General features: G+C 42.4%; 1 protein-coding gene across 1 annotated transcript in view; it reads left to right on the top strand.

Annotated features, from left to right (window-relative positions):
• Positions 1 to 711: 711 nt before the first annotated feature.
• STEAP2 (STEAP2 metalloreductase) overlaps positions 712 to 13,865 on the top strand; it is a 41,519-nt gene continuing 28,365 nt past the window's right edge. The window contains 2 exon segments of the mRNA XM_078151811.1: positions 712 to 1,710; positions 4,953 to 5,042. The gene's annotated coding sequence lies outside the window, so the exon portion shown is untranslated.

Below are 13,865 nucleotides of genomic sequence, written 5' to 3'. Positions count from 1 at the left end.
CCTCAGCATCCAAAATACACTAAATTTAACACAAATTAAAGTGGCTTTCAATGAATCTTTAAGAGAGCTAACAAAGGTGGTAGCCATTTCTTAGAATTTCTAAGTGGCAGGGTTTAAAGAAAGGTCTTTTCAACCTCGTCGTCTGACCACCAGCTTCCAAAGAGGGGATAATGGGCCATTTATAACCGTTAATCCGAACGTGGTCACCCGGGTGAAAAGTGCAATGCCTGAGATGATGGAAGAAGACTCCTTTTCATATTCCTGGCCTAATAAACGACCTGGAGAGGTGATTTTAAAAGACTGATCCTTTTAACAGGATGGGACTGATCAATACAAAGAAAAGAGCTAAATCCAAGGAGTACTGATAGATTCTTGTTAGAGGATTGATCTCGGTTCTGTATGGAGACTTCCTAGTAGGTAGATGGCGAGGCAACACTAAGGGAAGGAAGGGGCAATCAGCAAACCACCCGACAATCTCAAGATCAAAGCGCTCACACAAGAGCTGGAGTCAAGGTCATATCGCAGGGATGCTACTCTTGAGCTGTGCTGTGCTGCCAGCTTGGGGAACCCCCTGGCCGAGCAGGAGTTCTTGACCATTAGCTAGGAAGACGCAATAGGGCAAAGAGCAGGCCGGGGCTGGGCTGGGAGGATGGGAGGGCGCAAGCCTGGAGGGGCATGGTGACAGGGGAAGCGGGAGGATGGAGGATAAGAATGAAGTGAGAAGGTGCGAATTATAACAAAACAATCGAGGAAGGCTGCAAGGAGAAACCGCACGTCTGAGAGCCAGGCAGGGCAGAGGAAAGCGCAGCTTTCCAAGGGACCCGGGGTACACCCTCCTTGGGCCCGGGAGTCTCTCCGGCGACGCGGGCTTTAGATGGCAGCTCCGAGCTGCTCTGCACAGGCATCTGCCCCAGCCAGCGCGCTTCCCCGCGCCTCGCCTCCTGAGGACGGACTGACCGACGGATGGACTGACGGACGAAAGGTCCCCGTCTCCCTCCCCCTGCCACGCACAGCCTCGTCCAGCGCAGCGGCCGCCGTCCCCGTGGGCTGCGCAGCCCCGCCGCTGCGTGGAGGAGCGCGGCCCCCCTCCCCTGCCCACCTCCATCTCCGTCTCCATCCCCGACCTCCCTCCAGCTCCAGCTCGCCCTGTTCCGCCTCTGACCCTCCTCCGCTCCGCGCACTGCGATCTGGCCGGAGGAAGGGGAAGGAGCCAAGACACTGCAAGAGCCAGGCCGGGCAGCCACCTGGCTACAAGCGGGCGGTAGGCCCCAGCCGGCCAGGTGCACCCACCGGGAGGCAGAGCACCCGGGGGAGGAGCCTGAGCTGCAGTAGCAGCAGCAGCAGCAGAGGGGGAGGAGGAAGAAGAGGAGGAGGAGGAGGAAGAGGAGGAGGAGTGAGATGCAGCACGACCTCCCGCCTCCGCCGCTGCCACTGCGCCTGGGGGAAGAGAGTACACCTACCCTGTCCTTGCTTCCACTCCTGGGGAAGGAGCGGGGACACTGATTTCCTGGTTCATTTGCGGGAGGGGAGGAGGGAGTTCCCATCCTACTCCTCTCCGACCTAGAGGACCCCCGGAGAGAAATCACCCAGTGAAGTGCACCCCCACCGTCCCGGACGTACAGGTTTCATTCGCCTGCATGATAAATACTGTACTACTTTTTGGGTAAAGCTCCGTTCTTCGGGAGATCACTGGAAGTGCTTTGAAAACAAGTAAGTATTCTAGTAAATATTTTGTCTGTTTATCCGGTAATGTGAGAATGGCCTTTATGCCGTCTTGTGTTATGAAATCAATGGCCAGCCTCTGCCCTGACTGCCCTAAATTATCTTTGAGCTCTGTATTCAGGCTAATCCTGGGCTTCTTGCAAATTATGCCCTTAAAATAGAGCAGAAAAAGAAAGTCTTTTCTGGAGGCCGCTCCTTATTATCTCTTCGGATTCCATGGGGAAATAGAAATTGGGGGCAGTTTTTACTCCCTTGGCTCCTTAGTTCCTGTTTGGAAAACTTCTAGGACATGGTTAAGAACGATGCTAAAGAACTCTGAAGAATGGGGAAAATGTGCTAGAGAATAATTCTTTAATATCCCTCTATGTGAAAAAAACTGAATAAATGGTTGAATTCAACTTTTAGGAACAAGTCAACTTTGTGAGGTTTTTTCCCCACCCTTCTTTCCATTTCATTCTATTGACCTTCATCTTCCTTCATTTTTTCTTCCTCCATTGGTTATGTGTATACTTCCCCCAAACCTCTATTTGTGGTCTCTGACCATAACTGTGGAAAGAACACTGCACCTGGAGTCAGTCAGAGGCCCTGCATTCAAAGCCTACCGGAGGCACCGGTTAGCTATGTGATTTTAGGCAAGTCACTTCAGTTCTCTTATCATCAGCGTCTTCATCTTTCAGATGAGGGGGTTGGACTAAACGGTCTTTGAGGTCCCTTCCAGTCCTAGGCCCTATAATCCAAAGAGGAGTAACCAGCATAAGTCTTTTGCTGCTTTGTGACCTCGTGGCTAGAAGCTGTAGACTTGAAGTCTAGTAAAGGACTTGAATCAGAATCATCCCTCAGAGGGCTTGCTGGTTTGTGTGACCCTGGGCAAGTAACTACGTTTTCTCGTTTGCGAAATGGGGATAATAATACCACCCACCTCACAGGGTGGTTATGAGCATTAAATGAAATAATATATTTAAAATGTTTTGCAAACCTTTATAAATGTTAGCTATTGTTATTATTTTGCAGACTCTTTAGCAATTTAAGATGTTCCAAATCAGACACTATTTGTGTTTCTACATGTTTCTCCCACCTTTTAGCCAAAGGCGATATCTAATTCCTAAAAGGGAGGAAGGAGAGAGAATTATAATCGAGCCATGATAAGTTTATGCAATGTAAATGTTACAGGTGGGCTGGATGGAAATAAATGGGAAAGTTTATTTGCTCTTTGCTTTTTATCTGTATAGATCACTGGGGTAGTGGGTGGAGAGCTAGCCTTAGAGTGATGAAGACTTGGGTTGCCCTGGGGAATTCTCAGGCTCTAAATGGAAGAGCTCATGCCATTCTCCATTGGTAGAAGCAGCTCCCCACAGTGATGATGTCACAGGTCCAGTTTTTAAAAAGTCGTTTCAACTCAGAAATGAGGATTTCAACATGCCACAGACATACCCTCACTTAGGATGTCAATTTGTTCTTTGAAAACTCATGGTTAGGCAAAATAATATTACATAGGGCAGTTAGCACTGTAGGAACAATGTTATAATCTTGGGAATGGATGGATAATGGCACAGGAGGGTCTTATAGCATAGGAAATGCCCTTGTGGCAAATGATTGACTGAGTTGCCTTGTTTGTTAATACTGAAAGTCCTTTGGCTCAGATAAAATAAAAGTAAGTAATAGGAGAACTCGGGAGAAGCTGGAGAGATGGGGGGTGGGATAAGACAAAGAACATGGAAGAGTGAGCTCTGACACATTTTCTGTGTGTCCTGGGAGGTAACTTGGTGTGGAAAGAGTGGAAAGAGGCCTAGCCTGGGAGTCAGGAGTCCTGGGTTCAAGACCCGACTCAGCCATTAGTTGTGTACTCTTCAGTACCTGCTGAGGCCTTCACATGTCATCTGTAAAATGAAAGGATTCTGCTGGATAATCTCCAGGATTATTTACAAATCTAAAATTCTCACATGCATAAAAGCTCTTCAATCACTCACCTCTTCAGACTAGCCAATTCCTTGGCCACTCTACAAGGTGCAGAGAAGAGGCCTGTCTGTATTGGTTGAGGAATTTCCTGACCAGGCATTCCTTATACAGAAAAAAACCACAAGGTCTGGTCCAAAAAGAGCCAATTATTTGCTGTCCTAGAAGCTCACATGCAAGGGAAAAATTATAGATCACCTTTTGAAACGCTACAAACTGACAAGCTACCCTTAGAAAGTGAAAAAGAACCCCCAAACAGAATTCAGTTCAATTTGGCAAGCACTCACTAAGGTACCTCTATGTATAAGGCACCATGCTGGGCCCTGGGGATACAAAACCAAAACAGTGGTCCCTGGGTCCTGCCCTCACGGAGCTTACATTCTACTTGGGGAATATAACATTTAAACAGATAGGTAAATAAAGTATCATTTGAGGAGGTATAGCACACTAACAATGAGGGGCATCAGAAAAGACTTGAAATAGCAGCTATAATAGAGGTAAAGAGGAAGTAACATTTGAGCTTGTAAAAGGTGCAGAGGTAGGAAATCACTCAGGATCATATATTCGAGCCAGGTGCTTAAGGCATCTAGTACAACCCTTTCATTTAACAGTGGAGGAAAGTGACTTGCCCGAGGTCACAGAGGCAGAAAGAAGTAGAGATGGTATTTGAGGCCAGGTCTTCCTAACTATGTGCCCAGTTCTCCAGCCACTGTACCATACTGCCTCAGATGAAATGCTGAGTTAGGAGAAGGATAACAAGCTCTTTGGCTAGAGAGGAGACTGGGAGAGGGAAGAGTATGGACTAAGTATAGAAAGGTAGGCTGAAGACAAACTGTGAGGAACTTCAAATGCCAAATGGAGGAGTCTGTATCTAATGCAGTAAGGAATCCCTAATTATTCTTGAGCAGGGGAATGATGTTGTCAGACCAGCACTTTAGCAAGATTATTTTGCTAGCTCTGGAGAAGATATATTTGGAGAGGGGAGAGACTATAAGTCTAGAGTCTGGACAGGAGACTACCACAGTTATTCATGTTAGAGGTAATGAGGATGGGGACTAAAGTAGGAACTACGTGAGCGTGAGGAAGACGTTGAATGGGAGATATGTCATAAAAGGTGAATTAACAAAACATGACAACTGATTGGATGTGGAATGAAAAGTTAAGGATGACAATGAGATTGCAAACTTAGTCGACATAAATAGAGGAATTTGGAGGAGGGAAAGCTTTGGAGGGAGAAGTAGAGAAGATGAGTTAATGTCAAATATGTTTTGTTTAAGACAGGTCTAAGACATCCACGTGGAGATATCCAGCAGACAGCTGGTGAAGTGGGCTGGAACTCAAGAGGGATTGGTGCTGGATATATTGAGGTAGGAGTTGTTTCCATAGAGGTGATAACTGAATGTGTAGAAACTGATAAGATCACCAAGAGAAAGAATATAAAGAGGAAAAAGAGCCCAGGACACTCCCCTGCTTGGATGGTGAGACATGTATCATGAAGAAGAAGGAGAAAGGGAATGAGCATTTATTAAGCACCTGCTGTGTGCTAGGAGGGGCAGCTAGATGACTTAGTGGAGAGAATGCTGGGTTTGGAGGAAGACCTGAGTTCAAATCCTGCCTTAGAGCTAGCTGTGTGATCTTGGGCAAACCATTTAACCTCCATTTGCCTTAACCCCCTGGAGAAGATGAAGGCAAACTATTCCAGTGTCTTTGCCAAGAAAACCCCATAGACAGTATGGTACATGGGGTCATGAAGAGTCGGACATGACTGAATAACAACAGTGTGCCAAGTACTTTGCTAAGTGCTTTACAAATATTATCTCATTTGATTCTGATGACAACCCTGGGTTGGATTTGAACTCAAGTCTTCCTGACTCCAGACCCGCGCTCCATCCACTGCCCCACCTAGCTGCCCAGCAAAGGAGACCAGGGAGTAATCATACTGAAAGAGAACCAAAAAGTAAGTGTCTCAAAAGTGGAGGAAAGAGGAAGTGTCTGAGACAAGACAGTGATCAGTTGAGCCGAAAGGCCCTTTGGTTTAGCAGTTAAGAGATCACTAGTAACCTTGGCTGAAGTAGTTTCAATTGGATGGTAAGGAGTGAAGTCAGATCACTAGGGGTTGAGAATTGAGTGGAAAGTGTGAAAGTAGAGGCAATAAGAGTAGTTATTTTTTTCCTGGGTGTTTAGCTGTAAAAGGAAAAAAACATAGTCTAATAAATTGAGAGTTGGGAGGATGCAATGAGGGGGGTGTACAAATGGAGGAAACCCAACCATGGACAGGAACCAACAGATATGGAACTCTTCAAGAAACCATAGACCTTTATGGGGCAATCATTTCCATTTAACAAGCATACATTCAGCTTCTGCTACGAGTAAGGCATTGTGCTAGGCACTAGGGGAGCAAAACTAAAAATGGCAGTTCCTATCCTCAAAGAACTTACATTCTTCTGGAGCGGGGAGATAACACATGACTATAGATAATTAAATTCAAAATAAATGACATAGAGTTGAAACTTAATTGAATTATTTAATCTTCTTAATTCATTCTCAGTTATCTAGATAGATAATGAGTCAAACACCAATTTTAGAAAACCTAGAAGACACTGGAGTAGCCATCAGATCATGTGACATCAACTTTGTATTTTCTTTTTAGAGAGAGCTCATCTCTATAGATCAGTGGTCACATCTAACATATGGTATGGGATTTGAGATTTACTGTAGATGGGATGTGAAGGTAATAACCATCAGCATTACCTAGGAATTATATTTTTAGTATTCCCTGGAGCATTGAGGTTATGTTTCATGCAAGCCAACTCTGCATAAGCTGACACTTGCGCGTGGTTAATTGGAGACCAAAAGACATTGATTGAAGAAATTCCATAAGGACCTGTTTGAATGCTGACCTTTGTAAAATAGCAAAAGAAGATAAAATTGTCTATATAGCAGTGGAGGTGGAATGTCACCTACTAAGTAATGTCCTAGGTAGTGTAAGTTCTGAAGTCTGACTGTAGTTTCTGAAAACACTGATGCTAGTACACCATCTCTGTGTCCAAGAGTATTCAGTAATGCCATGTTGGAATGTAAAGCAGCAAAGTCTAGACAGAGGCAGGACTTAGCTGGTGAGACAAAGGCTTATTCTAAAGCTCATTACAAGCTTAATCTGGCTCACTTAGTGGGCGCTTGTAAAACATGATAGGTGCAGAGATCTAAGTAGGCTGTGCAGTCGTAAAAAGTATTGGAACTGCAGTCAGTACCTTAATGTGAATCTTGCCAATTCATTATTTATATGTGTCACCTGGGCAAGTCACTTATCCCCTCCAAGCTTCATTTACTCATCCATGAAATGGAGCCAGTAATACTTGAAATACTCAACTCACAGCAGCCCTGTGAGGATCAAATAGGATGCTGTGTGTTAACCAATAAAGTGTTATATAAATAAGGGGGAGAGACTGGACCTCTGGTTTAATTGGTATTGGGAATTCCCATATGGGGAAGCTCCCTTTACCAGTGCAGTTGGACTTCTCTCTGCACCCTATAGACTCAGAGAGTCGCCCAGACGCTGAGCAGCTAACAGGCGAGGCCTGGGAAGAATGGCCTAGGAGAAGGCAGGCTTCTGCCACAGAGGAAAAACTCATGCTTCCCTAGCTGCCGATGCCAGTTTCTCCTCTTCAGAGAAGCTGTCTGCAGCACTTCTGTCTATGTGGGGATCCAGCACCCATTGCTTTATCTCAGACCCTGTGGAATAGGAGAGGGAATGATCCTCTGCTTCTCCCCGCTTCATGAGGGGCAAAAAGCAATTCTGGGTAATCTTGCATACACACGAAAGGAGAATGAGTTGTTTTGGTTTTGATTTTTTTAATCTGTTGAAAGTACAATAAAGCCTTTAACTGGAGCTCTTGGGGAACAGTGTTAACTTTTCTGGTTAAGTCTAGCTTAGCCAGAGAGCTTTCTGTGTAACTCTGCTTCATAACGAGAGTCTCTTTAAAATATACAGATGTACTGTGCATAAAGTGTCAGGTGCCAGAGTGAATAGAGCATTAGACTTGCAGTCAGAAAAAGCTGAGTTAGAATCCTGATTCAAACAGTAGCTGGGGCGGGGCGGGGGGGGGAGGAGTTTGGTTGAGTCACTTAACCTCAGCCTCAATTTCTACAACTGGAAGGTAGAGAAAATAATAATACCTCCCTTTACTGGGTTGTTGTGAAGATCCAAGGAATTATTACACATAAAGCACTTTGAAAACCTTGAAGTACTATATAAATGTTAACTATCATCATTATTATTAGAGTGTTATTCCAATCGGTGTCATAATAATAACGCAGATCTACATAGAACTTCCTCCACAATAATCCTGGGAGATGGATAGTATAAGGATTATTATCCCCATTTTGCAGATAAGAAAACAGAATATTGTGGAGGTAGTATGACTTGCATGAAGCTTATAAAACTAGTAAGCATAGGAGGCACGATTTAAACTCAGGTCTCCAGTAGAACCCAAGTCCAGCTTGCTTTCCATTAGATCTTGCAATGTCTTTCAGCTTTGTCATAATAACCACATTCTATCCTAACGTGCTTCCTGCCTCATCCCATCCCAGCCCCGTCAGACAAGGTTAGGATCATGGATTGGAAGGTTTAGAGCTGGACCTCATTTTACAGGTGAGGAATCTGAGATACTCACCAGTGTGAGAGGTGCCAGTCACCCCCTAGGCTCAACTTGGGGACCTACTTTCTGCTTCTCCGTGCCGCTTACCTGCTATACACTGCCAGATGTAGCCTCCATCTAAGATGGATTAAGCCCTGCCGGCTTCCCTCACGCATCCCTAGTTGCTCAGCCAGTACAGACAGGATGGTTCCTAGTTTTCTCTCTACTCTTTCCTATTCAGCTATCCCTGCCAGCTCAGAACTGTCTCCATCTGACATCTGACACCCTTATTTCCTCCCAACTTTAATCTCTACTGGAAAATGGAAAAGGTAGCTCTTATTTTCTTTGTCCCTAATTCTCCCACCCCCATTCTCATCTCCAAAGTTCTCAGTTCTTATGAAACCTACTGGCCCACATAACATTGTTTCACCTAATATCATGCTTTTGTAGCATCAACTAATGACATTAGGCAAGCTATACCTGTATTGGAATGCTTTCACAGCACTAGATTTAGAATGAAAAGATTTCAGATCCCAGCTTTGCTATTTATTATATCTGTAACTTTTGACAAGTCAGTTAACCTGGAGGGGAAGGGGAACTTTCCACAAACAAATTGGTCTGAATGTATGTATACCAACCCCAGGAAATACACTAAAAGTGGCTTCTCTTGGACAGATCTAATATTGTTTTCCGGTCATTTGACTTTTTTTCTCCTAAAAGATGACTGCTTTAAAAAAAAAAAAGAATATTTGATAATTGAGCCCTCCAGTCAGGTTCAGTTAAGTGGAGTATAACTATAGTATAATTTTATTCTTCCCTTGAGATTATGTATAGAACGAGCCAAAGTAATTTTTAAAAGGAGTTTAGGTATGTGTATATGAACCATTAAGAAATTTTCGTAGAACCACAGATTTATAGCTAGAAGGGATCTTAGAGGTCCTCTAGTCCAATCTAGTCCAACCCTTTCATCTTGCACCAAAGAAAAATTCTTATAATAGTTTGCAATTATAAAATTTTAGAAATTGATATTCTTATGATAATGTATTTTAATGTTATTCTTATAATTTATAAATGCTTCACTAGTTCAGATTATTAATGATTTTGTCTGTGTGGCTGGGTATCCGTGTCTGTGGTGCAGATCACAACCCTTTTCTGAACCTCACGTGACAAACATACTGCCAATAATCACTGAACCTTCATTGAAATTGAATGCTCCCTCTCCATCTCCACCACTTAGCCTTCCTGGCTTCTTCATATCCGGCTAAAATCCTGCCTTCTGCAGATCCCCTGTAATTCTAGTGCCTTCCTTTGATAATTATCTCCAATTTATCCCACATATAGCTTGTTTGTACGTATTTGTTTTCATGTTGTCTCCCTCATTAGACTGTGAGATCCCTGAGGTCAGGGACTGTTTTTTGCCCTTTTTTTTTTTTGGTGTCTCTATTGCTTAACCCAGCACCCAGCCCTTGGTAAGTGTTTAATAAATGCTTATTAACTGACTAGAAAGAAACCTTTCCACATGGTGTAGGACCCACCAAAGTTTGTACTCCAGTCACAGAGAAGCTGTGGGAAGACATCAGAGTAGGACTTGAGTAGAGGAATTTTAAAACTTAAATTTAAGGGAAAATACTTAAAGTGAGGATATGTGTTGTAAATTACCACAGCTAGTAACACTCCCTAGCCCTGTGATTCTGGGCAAGTCACTTAACCCCAAATGCCTCAGCAAAAAAACAAAAACAGAGAGCATTTCATAATAGGACTTTCATAGACTTGAAACTGTAAATAAAAAGCCAAGAAATAGAATCTTGCTTCAGCATATCTCATTTCTTATTTCCCCAAATGAAATTCACTGTTGTTCTTGTTTTATGGAAAGTGTCTTATTTGTTAACAGACTTATTCTCAAAGGTCTGCAAATCCTTTACTAAGACATTAAGTTAATTTTAAATTAGTTTAATGTCACAGGTGTAAAAACTCACTTCATGTGATGGGTATAAAAAGGCATTCAGCTCCAGCATAGCCCCAAAATTACAGTGCCCCAAATCACCATCTACCCATAGGGAACTGTATCAGAAAATGATTCTGTCAGTTTGGGATGCATCAACCTTCACTAGAAAATCCCAGAGTAACATGCCCCCTCAATCTCCCCTAATTACTTGAGGGAGAGCGTTCAGAACCCTGAGTCAAAAGGTTATTCTTCCTTCTTAATTAGAGGCTTTCGTTAGAGCAAGTGTAGGAAAACATTGGAGCACATTGAAAGCCTTTTCCAAGGTCTAAGGCATATTTAGCTGAGGCTAACAATAGCTAAAACTCACTCTCCTGAGTTGGATCTTGAAATAAGATTTTAATGAATAGTGAGTGGTATGATTGAGAGCCCACCCCAGGCTTGGGAAATGACATGTAGAAATGCCCAAAGGCAAGAGTGGCAGGACAATACATATTTCTGTGGCACAATTTATAAAACGCTCTCGTCATGAGAATTGTGAAGGAAGAAGTGTGACATGATTATCCTCATGTTACTAAAGGTCTTGGGAGATTGGATGGCTTGCCCAAAAGCACACAGCTATTAAGTCCGTGAGACCAGATTTGAAGCCAGGTCTCCTAACTAGAAGTCAGATGTTCTCAATTACCTCCATTTGGCCTTATGCATTATCAGGAGAAAACAAGATCAGGGATGGTGAGTAATCCAGTTTGGCTAAAACAAAGAAGGGAGTAGTATGAAATAAGAATGAAAAGGTGGGTCAGAACAAGGTTTTAGAGGGCCTTAAGTGCCAAATGAAGGACTTTTATATTTTATATTGTAGGCAGTGGAGAGCCACTGAGGATTTTTGATGAGGAGAAATCACCTATAATAAAACATACACTACAGTGGCTGTAATGGCAGTAGGTGAAGGAGAGATTGTGGAGGGGAAATGCAGAGTTAGGGAGCTCAGTTAGGAGGCTGTTAAAAAAATCTAGGTGAGAGGTAATGAAGACCGGAGCTAGAAGGGCAGGAAGTGAGAAGGGAAGGGATTGGCAGTAAGCTGTATTCCAGAAGTCGGTTACTAGGATTTGGCAACTGGTTTATTGGTAATAAGTAACAGGGAAAGATGAAAGATGACTCAGGTTACAGGTTTAACTGACTGGAAGAGTGGTGTAATGCCATAATCTGGAAACACCATAGAAGACAATTAGGAGGAGGGCTGGTTTCCAGGGAGAAGGCGATGATTTTGAAAGGTCAGCAGATAGAGATGGAACACCAGGGCTAAGGGGAGAGGTCAGAGCTGGAGGCAGAGAGGAAGAAGAGGAGCCACTGAAGGTGATAGAGAAAAAGTGAAAAGGTAGGAGGAAAACCAAGAGACCAGTCTCATGAGGCAGGTGCAGGAGAAAGCAGGTGTCTACTGCTATAGGGCAGGAAGGATCACACACTGCACATACCTGAGTCTCCCTTATCTTATCAAAGACAAGGTCCCCATTAGATGTGTTTGGAAAAGTCAAGGAAGTAGATGCCTATAATCCATTTCTCTGCCCCTTCACTTCAAACCCCAATCCCAGACAAAACCAAGAATAACTGGATAGTATATACAGGTTTTTTTAGAAATATGAAAAGTTTTTAAAGGCTTCTTCAGATATCTCCAGACAGTTGTTGGAGATAAACAAGGCAATTAATTGTGCTTTCCTCTTGTAGTATTACTCAATTTAGTATATATGTCGGTTTTAAAATTGAAAATTAATTTACTTATATTGTAGCTGTAGTTTCTAAGCTAATCTTTTTTTGGATTGAACTAAAATATCCTGAGTCAAGATTGAAATTTTAGATACATGAGGTTAATATCATTTTTTAAAACATGATAATGATTAACATTTAAAGATGAATTACATTAAGGCTGCCTTCAATCAATCAATCAATCAGTAAGCATTTATTAAAAGCCTGCTATGTTCCAGGCACTGTTCCATGCCTTGGGAATACAAAAAGAAACAAAAGAGAGTCCCTGCCCTCAAGAAGCTTATGGTCTAATGGGGAAACAACATACAAAAAATTAGTTACAAAGCAAGCTGTATACTTATAATAAATAGGAAAAAGTTAACAGAGGGAAAGCACTGGAATTAAGAGAGGTTGCAGAAAGCTTCCTGTAGAAGGTGGGATTTTAGTTGGGACTTAAAGGAAGCCCGGGAGGTCGGTAGTCGGAGAGGAGGGCAGTTAAGTTCTGCACGAATACTGTGTCTCCCAGATATATGGTGGTTCTCTCCTCCTAGCATAGATAGAGCACCTTTTTGATAACTTTAACAAAGAAAGGGATTTACTTTCTGTCATTAGCTACAACCACATAGTTATTAACATGGTTAAAAGATTCAATTAGAATTTGCTATAAGAAACAATGTAAACAGAGCCCAAACAAGTTAGACCATAGTCACTCATTAATACTTATGCATATTATAGTATAACATATACTATAATATGCCAGTGGATGACTATTAGTTGGTCCTAATATAATGTAGTCTGCTTATGTAATAATTGCTAGCATTTGTACGTATAATACTTTAAGGTTTACAAAGTGCTTTATATATTTTTTATTATTTGATCTTTATAAAAACCCTATGAGGATCAAAAGGTTATGGAAGTGAATGTTGAAAACTAAAACTAAATAAATGAATTTTTAGAAATAATAGCCCTTTGAGGAAGGTGCTATCATTAGCCCCATTTTATAGATGAGGAATTGAAGCGGAAAGAAATAAGGTAACTTGCCCAGGGACACATTGCTAAATAAATAAGTATGGTGAAATCTGAACTCATGTCTTTCTGATTCACTATTCCACTTGCATTTGAACTTGCTTTGTGAAATATTCAGACTCCTCACACGACTATTATATAACACAGAAAAGCATTTTTCTGAGGCAGCTGGGCAATACAGTGGATAGAGTGCTGAGCTTGGAGTCAAGAAGACCTGAGTTAAAATTTGGCCTCAAACACTCACTAGCTGTGTAACTCTGGCAAGTCACTTACCCTCTGTTTGCCTCAGTTTCCTCAAATGTAAAATGGTGATAATAATGGCACCTACCTCCTAGGGTTGTTGTGGGGATCAGATGAAATATTTGTAAAGCACTTAGCACAGTGCCTGGAACATAGGAAATGCTATATAAATGCTAGCTGTTATTATCATTGTCATCATTATTATTTTTCCATTTTTTAAACTCCTCTAACATAAAGGACGCTGCATGAATTCATCAAAAGAACACTCAGGACTGGGCCTGGGGTTCTCAGTGTGAGTCCTTCAGTCTCACTCTGCCAGAAACAGTTTGTCCTGTGTCCTAAAATCTGTCCTCAGAAAAAAAAAAAAGGAATAACCAGTTTTTGAAGCCCTGAGGGGTGGCCAAGGGGATGAAGAAGGATTTTCCTAACCTGAATGGTGCCTGTGTTCCTCAGCTTAGGCTTCTGATGGTACCTGTAAATCTGATCATTGCCAATCCTCTTGGCATAGATACTATGAAAATTGCTTTGTAAAATGAAATTTATGCCAGGAGATAAGACAGTAGTCATAGGCTTTATCCTGTGTAATATCCAAGCCCTTCCCCTCT

The sequence above is a fragment of the Phascolarctos cinereus genome, unplaced genomic scaffold (assembly GCF_003287225.1).
Source record: "Phascolarctos cinereus isolate Bilbo 61053 unplaced genomic scaffold, phaCin_HiC Scaffold_1;HRSCAF=81, whole genome shotgun sequence".
NCBI lineage: Eukaryota > Metazoa > Chordata > Mammalia > Diprotodontia > Phascolarctidae > Phascolarctos > Phascolarctos cinereus.
The sequence above is the reverse complement of the archived record's forward strand: the minus strand, read 5'-3'. Positions and strand labels throughout refer to the sequence as shown.